We start from the raw sequence: 11,868 nt of genomic DNA on the forward strand, positions 1-11,868 counted from the left end.
TCAGAATGAAAGTTTTTGCTAATATCATATAGGTGTGTGCACGGTGCATAATAATTATGTATATATAAATACACACAGACGCATGTATAATTTTGAGGAAAAAAATCTATTAATTTATTAAGTATTTTTAATTATATATAATATAAATGATATACAAATATAAAAATGTATACACACATTTCTTAAATATATATATTTCCATCTGTGCGTATTTATATGTACAGTATGTATGTACTGCATGTACACTCTAAATAAAATTAGTGCTAAAGCTCGTAATCATAGAGGAACCATTATTAGTGCTATATAGAACCTATAAAGCACCTATGAAGAACCATATGTGGGTGATAGCACCAGTATAGCACCAGATAGGTGCTATATGGCACTTAAAAAAATGGTTCCTCTATGATTACGAGCCAGTGAACCACTTCTGGTGCTTTTTTTTAGAGTGCATGTATTTATGTAAACCAACACACACACTTACATTCAGATACAAAATATATCAAATTTATAAGAAATGTTTTAAGCTTAAATAACTGCATTCTGTGCAACTTAGGTGTTGTCTATGTTTCTTTTATTCTTAAAATGCTTTTCCTAATCCCAGGACATTTCAAATGACTAAATATAGTGTGTTTAACATGTTTATATGAACATGGGTCCAAATGTTACAAACAGCATAATAGCTGTTATGCAAAGTCATTGGTTAAACACCCAGAAAACACACCAACTGAGGAAAATATTGCCATGGACAAAAGCATCTGCCAATTCCTTTCTCGGTCTGTAGGGAGCAGTGAGCACTACATACAGCAGGAACCACATGAATTGAAACACCTCTCTGAAAAAGGATAACTCCCTGCAAGCACACTCTTAGAACGAATGTGTTAAAAACAACACATTAGTGTTGATTCTGGGACAACACACTAAATGCGTTGTCCCAGAATTCACCCATATTTTTGTTATTATTAAAACAACACATTTTGTTTTACTTTTAACACAACATGTGTTATATTTTAACACAAAATCAACACAAAATGACACATAATGTGTTAAAATTACACATAATGTGTTAAAAACTTACCGCACAATGATGCGTAAAAAATTAACACATCCTTTCTAAGAGTGCATGTAACACTGACATACATTTAAACCAACCTCAGTGTACCAACCTTCATGCATACCTCTAAAGTCTAGTGTCGTATTTAGTATTACAACCAAAAGAGATTGCTAAAAAGAAAAGGGAACTAAAAAGAAATCTGACCATAATCTCTATTCTACAGTTTATTACACTAACATTAACTAGTGAGTTACATATAACAGCATTCAACAATACATTTCCTTAGTTTTACTTTTTTATTTTCATACAAATGAAAAGCAAAGTTATTATATGCCTATAATTAAATTTTTTATGCCAATAAATAAAAATAAAGACAAAATGTTCAGAAATCCAAAATGTATCCATGTCATTGAGCCACAACTAACTGCTTGATATACAGTACATTCACACATTTCCCTGTAAAAATGATGTGTGTACATCACAGAGACATTAGATAAAAGCTCATGTTTTTGGGTGACATATGTACTGGCTGCATCTCTACACAGTTTGGCAGAAAGTAAGAGAGAAAGCACGGTAGAGAGAGAGGCCATTCCCCTGTGAGTGAAAGCAAGCAGTCAAGGTCGGAGGAGATCAGGATGGGGTTAATGAAATGATGACAGCAGGGGTAAGGGGGAAAACTCCAGTGGTAATTTACAAGCCTCTCCCCTGTAGGGCTGAAGGTTACACTGGGCCCTGTCGGGAAAAGCAGGAGAACGGGACAATGCGATGGATCTACACCATACTTCACACCCCACGGGCTGACACACAATGGTCGCCTGTGAACGCATCGATCAAACATAGCAACAAACTAACATCAGATATTTAGTAAAGAAACTTTGATTTGAGTACTTTAGTGATGGATCTGGGTGTTTATTAGTTAGAATTAGTTAGGGCTTCTTAAAGGGATGGTTCACCCTAAAATGAAAATAATGTCATTAATTACTCACCCTCATGTTGTTCCAAACTTATAAGAAATCCGTTCATCTTCGGAACACAGTTTAAGATGTTTTAGATTTAGTCAGAGAATCTGTTGGCTCTTCATTGAAAATCTATGTATGGTATACTGTCCATGTCCAGAAAGGTCATAAAAAACATCATCAAAGTAGTCCATGTGACATCAGTGGGTCAGATGAAGCATCGTAAATACATTTTGGTCCAAAAATAACAAATATTAAGATTTTATTTAGCATTGTCTTTTCTTCCGCGTCTGTTGAAAAGCGCATGCGCGAGACTAAAGTCACGTGACTGCAGTGACATGGATGACGTGTTATCCTTGGACATGTTTGCAGATTTTTTTGTCTTTAAACTTACAGTGTGCGTCTCCCTCAGACTGTAAACGAAGCCCGGGCTCACAAAAAAAAAAACAGTTGGGGCGCACCAGATAACACGTCAGCCGCGTCGTACTTCATCCGCGGCACTGCAGTCACGTGACTTTAGTCTCGCGCATGCTCTTCACAACAGACGCGAAAGAGAAGATAATGCTGAAAAAGTCGTAATCTTATATGTTTTGGACCAAAATGTATTTTCGATGCTTTAACACATTCTAAATGACTCACTGATGTCACATGGACTACTTTGATGATGTTTTTATTACCTTTCTGGATATGGACATACCGTACATAGATTTTCAATGAAGGGTCAACATGCTCTCGGACCAAATCTAAAACATCTTAAACTGTGTTCCGAAGATGAACAGAGGTCTTACGAGTTTGGAACGACATGAGGGCGAGTCATTAATGACATTATTTTCATTTTTGGGTGAACCATCCCTTTAAAGCAATAGCTCACCCAAAACCAAAGCGTTTAAGCAACACAGCAAAATGTCCAATTTGTGAATAAATGATTAACAAGTCTTATCGCAAAATGATTTTACCCAATTCACAACGCTTAAGACAGCACACCACTAAAAGATGATTTTATACTGCTTTTGTGACATTTTGGAGCATGACAGCACCAATTCTCATTTACTATTATTAAATAAAGTCTAGCTAGGATATTATTCAATAAAAAATTTGCCTTTCTGCACCATCAGAAATAAATTGTCAAAATATGATCATATGCAAAAGCCGCTAAACGCCACCTCTGAATCCATTTAGGGTCTAATAAAGCAAATGCTCATTTACAAGAAAACAATTAGACACACTTAGAGGGGTTTGCATCTGAACTCTTCATATGTACCCCATCTGTCACTAGGCCAGTTATTCTAATATGTACCATTAGGTAAAAATATGTATACATTTGGAAAAAAATGTATACATTTGGTATAAATATGTACACATTTGGTATAAATATGTAGCTCTGAGGTACTAATACAAGCCCTTTGGTCCAAAGCTATACTTTTTTGAAAGGGTACCGCCCCAGTGACAGCTGGGTTACATATTTTGACTATATTACTTTTGACATATTTTTTCTGGAAGTGTGAGCCCCAGAAAGAAAGTCAGTTATATGGAGATAAACAGTAAATGATGACAGATTTTTTTCGGTTGAAGTCTACACTCTTACTTCCTCTCTTTCACTCTATTTGTATCTAACGTTCTTAAATATCACATAAAACGACACCATATTTGACCTAATTTAGGGAAAAAACACAAAACTCTCACATTGCTAATCTTATTATGCGATTATGCTGCGACACAAGTAAAAGCCTAGATGTAAATGATTGTTGTAATTAGACTGCTTTAAATTACAGCCCTAATTCCAGACGATGTCCCCCACCATTCATATGCTGCTGACCATGCTAGAAATTTCTCCCTGATGGGACTCCTGGCTCTGTCATAAAACTATCTGAGGTGTAATCTTCAACTGATTTACCTACGGTTTCCTCACCATCGACTAATAAAAAGGGCGAGACCGCCGTGGTTTCGTGGGGCTAGTTTGTGATTAGGGATGCATAATCGTAGCCTGCTTTGATCGTTTCCATGCCTTATAACTTCTTGCATATATAATGAGAGGGACTCATGAGACGGACAGAGTGCAGTGTAAGCAGAGAAGGTTTGGGAGCAAGACTGGGCTGTAGTCTTAATCTGGCTCTGGAGACAAAGCATTTATGATGTACATCATTGGCTGAACTGGGGGAAGGACTAATTATAGTCATCCCGCATGACACATCCTGAAGTATTGACCATTTGTTCTTTTTGGTTAGATGGGGTACTAAGCACCAGAAGAGGAGCTCTCAACTGTCCGAGAAAAAGCTGATGAGTGTTCTAAAAAAAAAAAACAAGAACCCTTATGAGAGATGAGCATATGAAGTTACTGACTACAACTAAGTCGACGAATTAAACAACAAAACTCATTTTCCAGGGCGAATGAGTTAAACCTGGCTGAGCCATGCAATGTTGTTTTGCTTTCTACTTCTGTCATTTTTCTATTTTCTGCTTGCTACCTTTGTTCTGGCATTTGAATCAGCATTTGCCACCGCTCCTGTTCACGGAAAGTTCAAGGCATTACTCACAAAGTAAAACTGTGACACTGACATTAAAGTATAAATGGATGTGTACTCTTTCTCTTCCACCACACTCTGAGGTGGAGATAATGAGATGCTATATCACCATGATGAAGGGAGGGGAAATCTGATTAAGATGTGTTTGCATCCAACGTCTCAACTAACTGCGAAACTCATAAAACGCATTTGCTGTCTCCCCCATAACTAATGGCTGGTTTTCACGGCTTTGACAGCGAGCCGTGTGTGTTATTTTGTCCGGGTATTATAATAATAATGAGAGCAAATTAGAACAATCAATTTCCATGGGTGGTTCTTGATTGGGGATGATGGGCAATATGGCACCGGGTAATCCATCTTCCTGGCCCTGTCTCATTAATGGCTGCGTCGCCGCGACAACAGCCAATGGCAGTGCGGCGCTATGGAACACATGGGGGCACCATTCTGTGAGCCTATGTTCAATTAGCAGTGGCGGCGATAAACAGAGTGATGTATGTAGGCTCACAGATGCGGCAGCTTGAGCTTTGAGCCTTTTAAAGCCCCGGTATGTATCCTCTGCGCTTTGATACACTCACGTGAGCTTGTGCGATTCCCCTTGCTGAATATTCGCTAAACAGCAGTCCTTACAGGAAGCACTCAAAAAAGCATTACATTGGTTACTCAACAGCTATCCAAATTCTTGCAAAACGCAACATTCCTTTTTGGGAGCTAAATGTTAATGTGGTGGCCACAAGAGGGCTTCAGAGGTTTTATTTAGAGGTCATACTCATAAGGATGTTACTGTTGACCAAAGCAGCATGGTAAATGGATCATACTGTTAAGTTAACAGCAAAGACAGAACCTACTAGATATTTATAATTGGCCAAACACACCATTTGTAGTCTAACATTTGTTGAAATAAACTATTTAAATTAAACTTTGATCATTTAAACTAATTACTAGATTATTTACATTTACGCATTTTTGCAGACACTTTTATCCAAAGTGATTTGCAGTGCATCAAGGTATACATTTTCACAAAATCACAGGGTTAAGGTATTTGGGCTTATTTAAAGAAATATGGTTGCTTGTTAGGAATCACATAAGGTCACTCACTGTTTCAAAAAATGCATTGACAAACACAGTCTGCTCAAAGCTAATAGCCACTCAGTTATAATATACGGGTTGTATGATTTATCCTCAAACATCCAATCCCCTTCCTTCCTTTCTCGTCATTGCAAAAAAATCACATTCAACGTACAGGTGTGATGTTGTAATCCAAGTAATGATAGTAGGCATAAATAGATACACTATGGACAAAAATTTGGGGACGCCCACTTCTTATAGTAAGCTCAAATCTTAATGCTATAGCATATAATGATATTCAAATTTTATAGCAACAGTTTGGGCAGAGCACCTTTTATATTCCAACATTAAAATGCCCCCATGTACAAAGCAAGGTAAAAAAAAAAAAGATTGTTACAGTCTGGTATAAAAGAACTTGATTGGTCTGCATAATACCCAGACCTGACCCAAGCTGAACATCTTTGACTTCATCGAAGATGAACCTTTCACCCAAACCTATCAATGATTTGTACACACAGGGGCACAGACAGTCATTCCAGCATGGAAAAAGTCCTTTCCAAAATTGTTGCAACAAAGATGGAAACAAAATTCTTTAAATTGGTATTGTATTTTGATTGTAAAAAAAATGGAATAGTTAAACATGTTTTTCAATCGTAATGCCATTTCAGAATGTATGGCTATATTTATGGTGAGAACTGGTTAATCACCAGGTTGAAAATACAGGTTAGGTAAAACGGAGCTGTCAAATTACCCTTCTCTCAATGTATGTATACAGATTTTGCACTGTGGAAGGGAAGCATATAGTACCCAGAGTGAAGCCATGCTGTGCTGACACAGGAAGAACATGTAAACTCCACACCGAAAGACCTCATGACCCAGACAGAGCCTGAACCAGGGACCCCTCTTGCTGTAAGACAACAGTACACAGTTTGGGGTGGCCACTGTACCACTTCTATTTTTTATAAAAAGGATACTTTTTGTCTATATGGTGTATATTAACTATATTAAAAAGTAAATAACTTAATCCATAACATCCAGGGTATCCCACATAACATCCAGGGTATGATCATCAGTTACCTAAGAGATATCAAGTTGCGATTCCAGTCTGCCAGGTTTACAACAAAGTGCCGTGGCAGCCAGTGGAGAAGGGAATAGTGACAGGATGCATCTTTCCCATCTTGTTGATCATGGGAATGAACCTGATCATCTCTGTAGCAAGTACAAAGTCGAGGGGGCCGAAGACCAGAGCTGGATGTCAACAGCCAGCAATTAGGACATTCATGGATGATTTCCAGGAACAAGGGAGAATAGCAAAATCCATCGAGTTTGCAACTCAAGGCGCCTGAACAAGGTGGAACCTCCCCAAGAGAGCAATCACATTGATTGAACTGTGGCAGCTGAAGCCCTTCCGTATATCCTTTCTACTGTACTTTGAGCAGTGTATGACACCTTACCAACCCCAGTCAATTTGCACAGGTGGGAAAGGAGGTAGGACCCACTGTGCGGGTTATGTGGTGGGAGAGGAAGACCGTTGCTGAGCACAACTGCCATTGTGAAAGGGGGCCAAAGACCCACACAGTCCACAGTCAAGCCAAGCAGAACCTTCTGCAGTCAGCCCAGGGATATGAAATGGAGGTTGACCTTGGGAGGAAACTCCACTTCCCAGAGGCGGTACTGTCTACAACTTTACGACCGATATTATCATGTGGTTTCCAGAAGGAAGGGAGATCATCCTTGTGCAGTTGATGATGCAATGGGAGGGCTGTAGAGAGGAAAAGAGCCAAATACCAGCAACTTGTCCAAGACTGCCAGGACAAGGGGTGGACATGCTGGATGATGAAGGTGGACGTTGGATGTCGAGGATTTCCAGCTCAATCTGTGTGGAGTCTATTGATAAAGGTTGGACTGGAGGGTGTAGTGGTTAAGGGTCGAAACACTCAGTGAAGGTTGGGGACCACCTGACAAACTTTTCTCCAGGCCAAGGCTACATCCATTATAAAGGGGTGTATGATAGCATCGCAGATGTATTATATAACTATTATATCAATTTCCACAAACAATTTAGCCAACAAAATGGTAAAACTATGACAAAAATATAACAAAGTACTGCATATTGTGCATTTGCTAACGCCTAAAGGGCTCGTTATAGTCGTGCGTAGGTCCTATGGCGTAGCAGCGACGGCGTAGGTTCCGCGTCGGTTTTCATTTATACTTTTGCGTCGCCGTCCGCGTCGACGTGCAAACACACGCGCGACCGCTGGTATGCAGTATCCACGCGTGTAACCACAGTAGCAGCACAAACGTGAAAGAAGAAGAAGCTTAGCAAGTTATCCCACAAACGAAGATTCCTATGACGCAGGTTTTTTTACATGACGGGAGGGGTTCTGGTGGACCAATCACAGCGCTTGCGGTCCGCGTAGATCTGACGCGGTGCTAAAAGTTTTGTGAGGTGCGTGTCAGGCTACGCAGAGCTACGCACAGGCTACGGATTGCCTACGCCGCGTAGAACCTATGCACGACTATAAATCGCCCTTAAGAGGAATAGGGTTTTGCTGCAAGGACTTTGTCCCAAGCTAGGAGATGGTGCACTGCTTCAATGTTGGAATGTAGACCAATTTTCATATTAATGATTACAGGATATAATAAAAACAAGTAGTACATTGATAATTATAAATAACCATATAGTATCTATTGTTAGTACTTTGTTAGGCTAGTACACTTGTTTTTATTATTGTCTGTAATGCTTATAATAAAACAGTTAGCAACAGTCCTTGATTGATTAGCCAATAGCTGTGTTTAATTTACGATAAAACACAAGTATGACCACTGTACCCAACAATTCTGTGCAGCACCCTTTAGCAATGTAAACATATGTGAAACATTCTGTTGCTGTTCACAGTCGGTCAGGGACTAGTTTTCCAGCAGAAAGAGGCTAACTTAACTTTATGAAAGTCCCTCAACACTGTTTTGCTTACAAAAATATTTTAAATATCTCTGCAATAAGTATAGTGCACTATGGACAACCTGTGTAATCTCAGTTTAATATAATATAATAATATTGCACTTGTTTTTTAAAATGAGTTTGCGAATTAGTCTCGTGAGAGTTGGTAACACTGGGTGTGATTTTAATACCAACAAGCAATAAACAAAGACTACAAGAGTCAAAGGACATCACTATTGACAAATCTAACCTTCTGTTATCTTGTGAGTTCCTGTCCCTGATTATATTCATCACAAAAAACAGGCATAGAGAGAAGGGATATTAGGTTTCTGGGCAGCCATCAATCTAAGTCATTCTTAACTTGATCAACAACACAACACTCTCCAATTCAACATTAGAAGAATCAACTTAACCAACTTAATCTACTGTATAATCCACAGTCACATGTGCTAGCACGGGTTAGGTGAATGAAAAGGGAATCTGGGAACCATGAGCACATTAAAAAAAAATTTCAGAGTTCCAAACTACTGTGTACGTGAAGCATACACTGCCATCAAAAAACCTAAGACTTTCTTACGTGCATAATGAGCACTGAGCAGTTTCCAGTTTGCTTTGAGAAATAATTAAAGTGCTGTGTTAGCTAAAGACACAATGTGACATGGGCAGTGAGGCTTCTTTCATCTACTACATTATTGTATGATATCATTACAAAAATGAATAAAAAAATAAATAATTAAACAACACTGTAAAGTGGCTAGATTAAGGGAAGAAATATCCCTGGAATTCCCAGATGGTCCCTTTATAGGAGATGCCTGGAGATTCTGCCAACATACTGCATAAAGTTTCAGAAAAGCTGTGAAACCACACAAACCTTTATAAGACTTTACACATATTACTACATCAATTCTTTTGTAAAAAAAAAAAAATCTGATTATTCAGGTTTTAAAATAAGGACATGCAATACACATTACAAAAACTGTACATACAAAAAGTATTCATGAATCCTGACTGTACTGGATTTGTATTTTTCTCTATTGTCTTGAACATACTTCTTTATTTTCAATTAGTTCACAATTCACGTGTTTAAAAGGCATAAAAAGTGATTTGGACTGCTTAGACACATGTCCTTTCTTTAATCTGTGGATAGTGTATCAATTGTAATTTGTAAACATAATTGATTTTCACAAAAGTAGCATGATGTTGTTCCAAGTCCTATGACAGATCAATCACATAAGAGCCCCTACGGCAAAAAAGTAAAATCTCTGGAACTTTCATTTAGTTGCATACATAACTCGTAGTCAGCTCAAACATACATTATGAAACCTTACCTAAAAGTCACGTCATATTATACAGCATGTGGCTGTACAGTATATAGTAGAGTAAATACACTCACTTAAAGGATTATTAGGAACACCACACTAATACTGTGTTTAACCCCCTTTCGCCTTCAGAACTGTCTTAATTCTACATGGCATTGATTCAACAAGGTGCTGAAAGCATTCTTTAGAAATGTTGGTCGATATTGATAGGATAGCATCTTGCAGTTGATGGAGATTTGTGGGATGCACATCCAGGGCACAAAGCTCCTGTTCCACCACATCCCAAAGATGCTCTATTGGGTTGAGATCTGGTGACTGTGGGGGCCATTTCAGTACAGTGAACTCATTGTCATGTTCAAGAAACCAATTTGAAATTATTCCAGCTTTGTGACATAATGCATTATCCTGCTGGAAGTAGCCATCAGAGGATGGGTACATGGTGGTCATAAAGGGATGTACATGGTCAGAAACAATGCTCAGGAGGCCGTGGCATTTAAACGATGCCCAATTGGCACTAAGGGGCCTAAATGTGACAAGAAAACATCCCCCACACCATTACACCACCAGCCTACACAGTGGTAACAAGGCATGATGGATCCATGTTCTCATTCTGTTTAAACGCCAAATTCTGACTCTACCATCTGAATGTCTCAACAGAAATCGAGACTCATCATTTTTTTCGGTCTTCAACTGTCCAATTTTGGTGAGATCGTGCAAATTGTAGCCTCTTTTTCCTATTTGTAGTGGAGATGAGTGGTACACGGTGGGCTCTTCTGCTGTTGTAGCCCATCCGCCTCAAGGTTGTGCATGTTGTGGCTTCACAAATGCTTTGCTGCATACCTCAGTTGTAACGAGTGGTTATTTCAGTCAAAGTTGCTCTTCTATCAGCATGAATCAGTCGGCCCATTCTCCTCTAACCTCTAGCATCAACAAGGCATTTTCGCCCACAGGACTGCCGCATACTGGATGTTTTTCCTTTTTCACGCCATTCTTTGTAAACCCTAGCAATGTTTGTGCGTGAAAATCCCAGTAACTGAGCAGATTGTGAAATACTCAGACCGGCCCGTCTGGTACCAACAACCATGCCACGCTCAAAATTGCTTAAATCACCTTTCTTTCCCATTCTGACATTCAGTTTGGAGTTCAGGACATTGTCTTGACCAGGACCACACCCCTAAATGCATTGAAGCAACTGCCATGTGATTGGTTGATTAGATAATTGCATTAATGAGAAATTGAATAGGTGTTCCTAATAATCCTTTAGGTGAATGTATATATATTAACATTATAAATAAATGATTTCACATAGTTTGAAATAGAATATTAAAACATAAAATACATATTGTATAATTTATAACATGCTAAATATTATTTTTATTACCTTTAAACAACTGGCAAACATCATGCAAAGGGCTGTTTAGATGTTGGCAGCATTGGTTCATCTATGTCCCTTTAAAAATCAACCAGATAAACACATCTATGTTGGAAAGATGTTAAACAAACAGTGGTTCATATCATACACATTTTAAAAAGCTACTGTAGGGCTACTGTAGGTTGTACTCCGAACTGATGGTTATGATTATATCCAAAACATCCAGCTTTAAACTATACAAAATAATAATATGTCATTCAAACACTATCCAGCATTAGACTTAGACCAGCTACATAAAAATAGCCATTTTACCCACTAGTGAAAACATTGGAAATTAATTTATTATTAATCTGGTACCATTGTAATCTGGTACACCATACCACTTAATATCGCATTTTTGTGACCCTTTAATGTCGCATTTTTTTATGTGCTGTCTTTTTGAATTACTCACTACAAGCTTTTCCACGACCCCCTCCGTCTAGTGCCCACAGTCTTTGTAAATTCACTTAGCAAATTGATTTCAGCAGGAATCACGTTGTTGCTATCATGTGATGGTACTGGGCCTGGGCTTGTCTCGTGAGCGGCCTCACAGTCGGAAGTAAAACGCGGTAAGCGCGAGCTCGGGACCGTAGTGAGGATGAG

At 38.6% G+C, this 11,868-nt stretch overlaps 1 long non-coding RNA gene across 4 annotated transcripts in view; it reads right to left on the bottom strand.

The window, feature by feature from the left end:
* Positions 1-11,818, bottom strand: part of LOC129416175 (uncharacterized) — an 84,364-nt gene extending 72,546 nt beyond the window's left edge. For all 4 annotated transcript variants that reach the window (XR_012372159.1, XR_008635193.2, XR_012372160.1 and 1 more), the window contains exons 1-2: positions 11,678-11,818; positions 11,236-11,304 (exon numbers count right to left, since the gene is read on the bottom strand). This is a non-coding gene — a long non-coding RNA (uncharacterized lncRNA). The remainder of the gene's footprint in view (positions 1-11,235; positions 11,305-11,677) is intronic.
* Between the last annotated feature and the right edge of the window lie 50 nt (positions 11,819-11,868).

Source organism: Misgurnus anguillicaudatus, chromosome 11 (assembly GCF_027580225.2).
Source record: "Misgurnus anguillicaudatus chromosome 11, ASM2758022v2, whole genome shotgun sequence".
In the NCBI taxonomy this organism is placed as follows: domain Eukaryota; kingdom Metazoa; phylum Chordata; class Actinopteri; order Cypriniformes; family Cobitidae; genus Misgurnus; species Misgurnus anguillicaudatus.